This window comes from Antechinus flavipes, chromosome 3 (genome assembly GCF_016432865.1).
Source record: "Antechinus flavipes isolate AdamAnt ecotype Samford, QLD, Australia chromosome 3, AdamAnt_v2, whole genome shotgun sequence".
NCBI lineage: Eukaryota > Metazoa > Chordata > Mammalia > Dasyuromorphia > Dasyuridae > Antechinus > Antechinus flavipes.
Genome location: NC_067400.1, coordinates 43,821,220 through 43,827,616, shown reverse-complemented (window position 1 = coordinate 43,827,616; position 6,397 = coordinate 43,821,220).

The window sequence follows — 6,397 nt, the reverse complement described above, 5'->3', positions numbered from 1 at the left end:
GCTTAAATTCTTAAAAAGTTACTTCTAAGAAATTATCTGAGATAAAATAAATAAATTTGTATATATAAAAACAAAAATTTTATACAACAAAAACAATGTAATAAAGAAAAAGCCTAATTGATAAGAGGAAACATCACATTGACTACTTCTAAAAATATGGCATCTAAAGATTTTTTAATAAGTAACTGAAGCAACTTATACAATAATTATTCTCCAGTTACTAAGTGATCAAAAGGCATGAGTATGTATTTCTCTATTAAAAAAAAAAAAACCCCAACAACAAATTATGAAGAGAAACATGAAAAAATGTTCAGAATATCTAAAATTAAAAATATGAAAATTACAAGAATTCTCAATTTCTACCTGACCTTGGACAATTGACAAAAATAATAAAAAAATGATAAATGAAATTCTGGTGAGACTGGTAAAATAGATATGCTATTACACTGTTCTTATGAATTAGTCCAACCTTGGAAAGCAATATAAAAATAAACAATGAGTTACCATAATGTCAATATTCTTTAACTACTGATCCCACGATTTTGACCTATATTCCAAGGAGATCATTGATAAGAGAAGAGATCAGTTTAAAATATCCCTAGTAACACTGTTGATAATAGTAAAACTGGAAACAAATTAAGTGTCCATCAGTTGGAGAATGGATGAACAGCTATAGATTTTTTAACAGAATTAACTTTTATTATATTTTAAGAAATTATGTCTATAAGTAATTCAATGAAATATTAGAAGAGTTGAAGTTAAAATCAGTAAATCAGTAGGCATTAAATGCTTACTATATGTCAAATACCATGCTACATGCGAGGAATACAAAAGCTATCCTCAAATACTCCATGGATAAAAGATCCTATCAATTTCTATGCTTCTTCTAGTAATAAAGAAAGAGGCTTGCTCATCCATTGCGATTCCTATCCACATCCTCCCACAAATACTCCACAGGGAGAGAGCCAATGAGGTAGGACTTTTCAGAGATTTCCCAGAAAATAATTATGTTACCTAGTTATGTAATAGCTGGCCTTAGTGCCAGAAGAGTTGAGTTCAGTCTTACCTTTGATATATCCTGGTTGTGTGACGCTAGGCGAATTATTTAACTTCTCAGCTGCTCTCAGATTGGAAGTTCCAGAGAAGGTATCAATTTTCATGGATGGAGTTTCCTTATCAGAGGCTGCCTTTATAAATGCTATCAGAAGGTCCAGTGTCCATACACACACACACACACACACACACACACACACACACACACACACATTATATAATCGGATATGTATTGTGCATATACATATGGATGTGTATGTATACATTAACTCCTAAGGATTCAATTATCATTTCTATGCAGATGATCCTTAGACCTATTTTTCTAGCCTTAATCTTTCTCCTGACCTCCTGTTTTATATTTCAAATTGCTCACTGGACTTCTTGAACTGAATGTCCCAAAGACATCCTAAGCTCAACATGTCCCAAGTTGAACTTATTATCTTCCACTACAAATCTTCCCTTCTTCCGAATTACTATCACAGTCAAGAGCATCCTTTAAGTCACCCAGGCCCCATACTTTCCCCACATCTCTTACTTTCCCCACATGGCCAATCTATTGCCAAATTCTGTTGGTTCCACCCTTGATGATTGATATTTCTTATACATGTCCCCTTCTCTCTTCTAACACCATCACCACTCTGGTGTAGGTACTCTTCATTCAATGCCTGAACTTTTGTAATAGTTTTCTATTAGTCCTTGCATCAGTCCTCCTCACACCAGCTATCCAAGTGATTTTCAACTGCTAGTCTAATTGTGTTACCCTCTGCCCCAATCAATTAACTCCTGTGTATCCCTATTGCCTCCACAATCAAATGAATTATAGTAACTTTCTATTTCTTTTATATAAAATACATATAAATTCCATTATTTGACTTTAAAGATCTTTACAACTTAGTTTTTTCTTAACTTTCCAGCCTTCTTGTGCTTGATTCCTTTCTGCACACTTTATGGTCCAGGGCCAATACCTAGCTAGACCACTTGCTATCCATTTCACATGATACCTCATCTTTTTTTACTCTACACATCTTTTCACTGGCTATTTCCCATGACTGCATTATTCTCATCTCCATTTCCTGGATTCAAATCCTGCCATCTGTAAGGATTTTTGAAGGGATTCCCCAACCACCTGCCTTTCTCCAATGTTAATGACTTTGCTAGTCTCCAGTCTTTGAGATTACCTTTAATTTAGTATATTCAGGTTTATCAGACTGAGTTCCTTGAGGGAAAGGATTGACTTGCCTTTTTTATCTTTTTTTTAACTTAATAAATGCTTGTTAAACTTGTTGACATTCAGTTGTATTACTGGAACCAGTGTTGCCTCATTAATTGCAATTATTCTCACATAGACACACAAAACACCAATTAATATTCCAGAAGAACTTAAAGGGGCAGAGGTTAAAAATACATATGTATGGATGTCAGACCACATGAAAATAATGTAGTATACATACAAATAAAGATTGGTGAAGATAAAGAGATAAAGAAATTCTCTGATTTTTTTCCAAAAAAAATAGCATTCAGTATCTGATGGTTGTCATGTAAGGTGGAAAACAAAGATAAATGATGGCAAGAAATTTATTGGAAAGTTTCTATAACCTATTACATGTATTTGAATTTCATCTCAGACTCTTACCAGCTGTTGTGACTCTGGAAGTCACAAAAACTTTTTTTCACCCTTAATTTCTTCATCTGTAAAATAATTGTACTCATCTCCTAACTTATTGGCAGCACAGCTAGTGAACAGAGAGCTGGCCTTAAAAGCAGGAAAACTTGATCTGAACTCCTATCAATATTTACCAATGACAGCCTGTATAAGCCAAGGCAAATTGCTCATCTTTTTAAGATGATGTAATTATTCTATGAAATTATCAAGTTCTAAGAAAATGCTGAGGAAGGGACTTTCTTACCTTCGAGTTCCTTATAACAAAAAAACCACAAAATCCCTATTACTTTTGTTCTTAAATAGATGTTTAAATGTAGGAATATTATATGTATATTTATATACATATTATGTATGTCTATACACACACATATCTTCCAGAAACTGTACCTGCCATCAAAAGACAGCAGATTTGGGTCATCCCAGAATCCCTTAAAAAGGCCTTTCTTTGGTTTCATTCTATAGAAATTCTTCTCTCCAAGATAAAAATAATTATATAAACTGAAGATAAAGACTTACCTGTTATATTAGGCAGGTAGTATATGCTCAGTAACCATTATTTGTTATTACTTGAGGTTCAAAAGTGGAGGTATACACCTTTATAGTCATTGAGAAGACTAACCTTTGGTGACTTTGGTAGCAGGAACTATTCAAGATAGGGACAGATCCTACAAATCTATATGTAATTGCCAAGGTATACCATTGATATCAGTGAAGAAGTTGCCACAACTTCTTTGGTAAATTCAGACCTCAGTAGTATTCCTGGAATTTCAGCTTTAATTGGGACAAATTCAAACTTTTTAGAGTGTAGATGAATACTTCAGATAGCCTATAGGGACCCAGCTCCTAAATTAAAAACTTGACCACCCAGGCTTCCTATGCAGATGCTAATCAGAAGAGAGAAGCCAATGCTAATGGCTAACAGGACACATAGAAGTCTTCTTCAGTCCATCACTTCCAAGTTATTTTTTGATCCTTCAGTTTGACCCCAAGGAAGTCTCAGAGTATCTAAAGCAATTTTTATGGACTTCAGGTAACTCTTATGTGAATCATCAGGGGGATTCTAAGAAGTTTGATTTAGGGAACTTCCTAGTATCCAAGAAAGAGAAAGATCATTGGGAGTACCACCATGGCAGAGAAATACAACAACGGCTAATCTTTATAAAGCAGCTTAAGGTTTACAATGTGTTTTATGCTCATTATTTCATTTGATCCTCATAATTACACTGTGAAGTAAGTGCTATTATTATTTCTGTTTTACAGTTGAGGAAACTAAAGCTGAAACTTCTCAATGACTTTCCCAGAGTCTTACAATTAGGAGATTGAATTGAGATCTTCCTTACTTAGGTTCCAACTCTCTATCTACTTTAGATCCCACTCTCTTGGATCCTACTCTCTATTTACCATTCCTATTCCAGCTCCCAATCTACTATATTGAAAACTTTTATTAGAAACAAAACACAACCTTGAGTTCATCTTTTGTACTAGGACTGAACAAGAATGATGGAGAATGGACAGGTTGGAGTGTACCTCCAAAGTGATATACATACAGATTATACCTCTAAATATACACATTTTTCCTCTAGACACAATGGAAAAAAATAATTGGAAGAATCAAACTCAACTCCGGTAAATCTAAATTGGGAATTTATACATGGAATATTTGGCATTTCCAAATGATAGTCCCCAGTAATAGGGACCTTTCAAGGAATCCTAGACCCTACCAAAAACAACTACAAGAGTCCTCATTGAGTATTTTGGACACCTAGACTGAGAGGATATCCTTGGTTTGCTATAATTCAGGATCTGCTGATTTTAAACATCACTAACTTGGTAGCAGGTATGAGCTGATTCAATATGATACACAGGAAAAGATGAAAACACATTGACCTGTTTACCTGAAGCATAAACATCAACATTAGAGTTGGTGTGCTTATATTCTTGTTTGAAAGGGAATTAGAAAGACATGGGCAGCCTTTGCTCTAAATCCTATGCTCAATTTAAATTATATCCACAGTAATACCTACCCTGGAGTTGGAAGGCACCTGTTGGTGAAATTTTGAAAGTAAATTATGCATGATCCCTAACCTTCCAAACACCTAGATGCAGCAACCAGCCCTGATAATCCTCAGCTCCAGTTCAGGGTGGAGGCCAATGGACCCAAAGATAATTTCACCATCAAAGATGATAGAGGCTCTGAAAACGCTGAAGTGACAAGAGTCTTGATTAACCAGCTGGAGACTAGGCTAATTTGTTAGGCTCTAAAGTTGAAAAAAGGTAGCATCTAGGTAGCAAGTGGGTTTTTACTAATTAAGGCCGCATGTTGCATTGGATTGGAAAAGGGAAAAGTGGGCAGGGATGAAAAAGACCAAATAAGAATTTACCAAACATTATCTGCCATCTACTCTATATGGATGTATTTTATATAACCGTGACATATGCTAGCTGATGGAATTTGCTGGGAGTACAAAAATTTTTAATAGTTATGCCATAGAAAATGTTCTTCCTTTTCTTTTTGTGCACATAATAAATTACCCATAATAAATCTTGATAAATTCACTTGAATGGGAGATACGCTTCCTGAGGACTTGAAAAAGCAAAAGCAATAGTTGGTAGCCATCATGCTTGAATGTGAAATTGATGCCTGGGATGCTTTGGGAGATTGCGAGTGGTAGAAGCTTGTTTCCAATATAAGCAATTATAATGCCAAGGTCAACAAGAGTAATAACAAAGAATAGACTTAATTAAAAGAATTCTCCAGTCTTGCACTTTGTTACTGGAGCTATGATACATAAGAATTGTATCTTCTTGCGGACAGTTTATCAGGGCAGTTGCCCATTTCTGGTTGGTAAAGTGCAATTGTGCAGCTGTTAAAATGTGTCAATGTGGTATCCAAACACACTTGAATTCTACTCAGTGCATATGGTTTAGAAATTTTGAAAACTGCAACAGAGAAAGATTTTCTATATTGGGAAATCTCAGAGCACCTCCAGAAGGTACTCGTTGGCTGCCATGCCATTCTGTAGAAGAAACCAGGTGGGCAGTGATCCTTCAAATTTCTAAATCCATGAAGACTTAGGAGAAATATCTACTGGGTATCTTGCCTACTCACGACTGTGACCGAGACGATATAGATGTGAAGACATTGTCCTTTGATAGGTAATGTCACTTTCCAAGATACCTGGTATGAGATCAGTGTTTTCTTTCAATAAATTTCTTTTTAAGTATGTGAACTATATGCTTGAAAGGGGTATTGATATCAGTTCCTTGGGTAGTGTCTGGTACACAGGAGCTACATAATAAATGCTTATTGACTAACTGATAAGCAATTTTACTGAAGTGACTTTCCAAGATATTGGGTGTTAAGGTACAGGCAGAGGGGAAGGGGTTCTCCAAAAGTGAAGTTGTTGGCTCTTTCTGTGACACAGCTAGTGGTTTACCAGTCTAGTCAAGATACCCAGGTCAGGAAAATGAGGGAATGAAAGTGGTTACATTTCATTTTCAGTTTATCTTCACTACTTCCTTTGTAAAGTAAAAGTAGATAATATAAAGGAAAACAACATAAAATACAAAGGCATTTAGACTCAGGTTGGAAGCTCTTATTCATATGGTTCTTATAGGGTAGATGATGAGGTCCACTCCCTACTCAGCAGAGAGAGCAGAATATTGCATACACCATTTTAT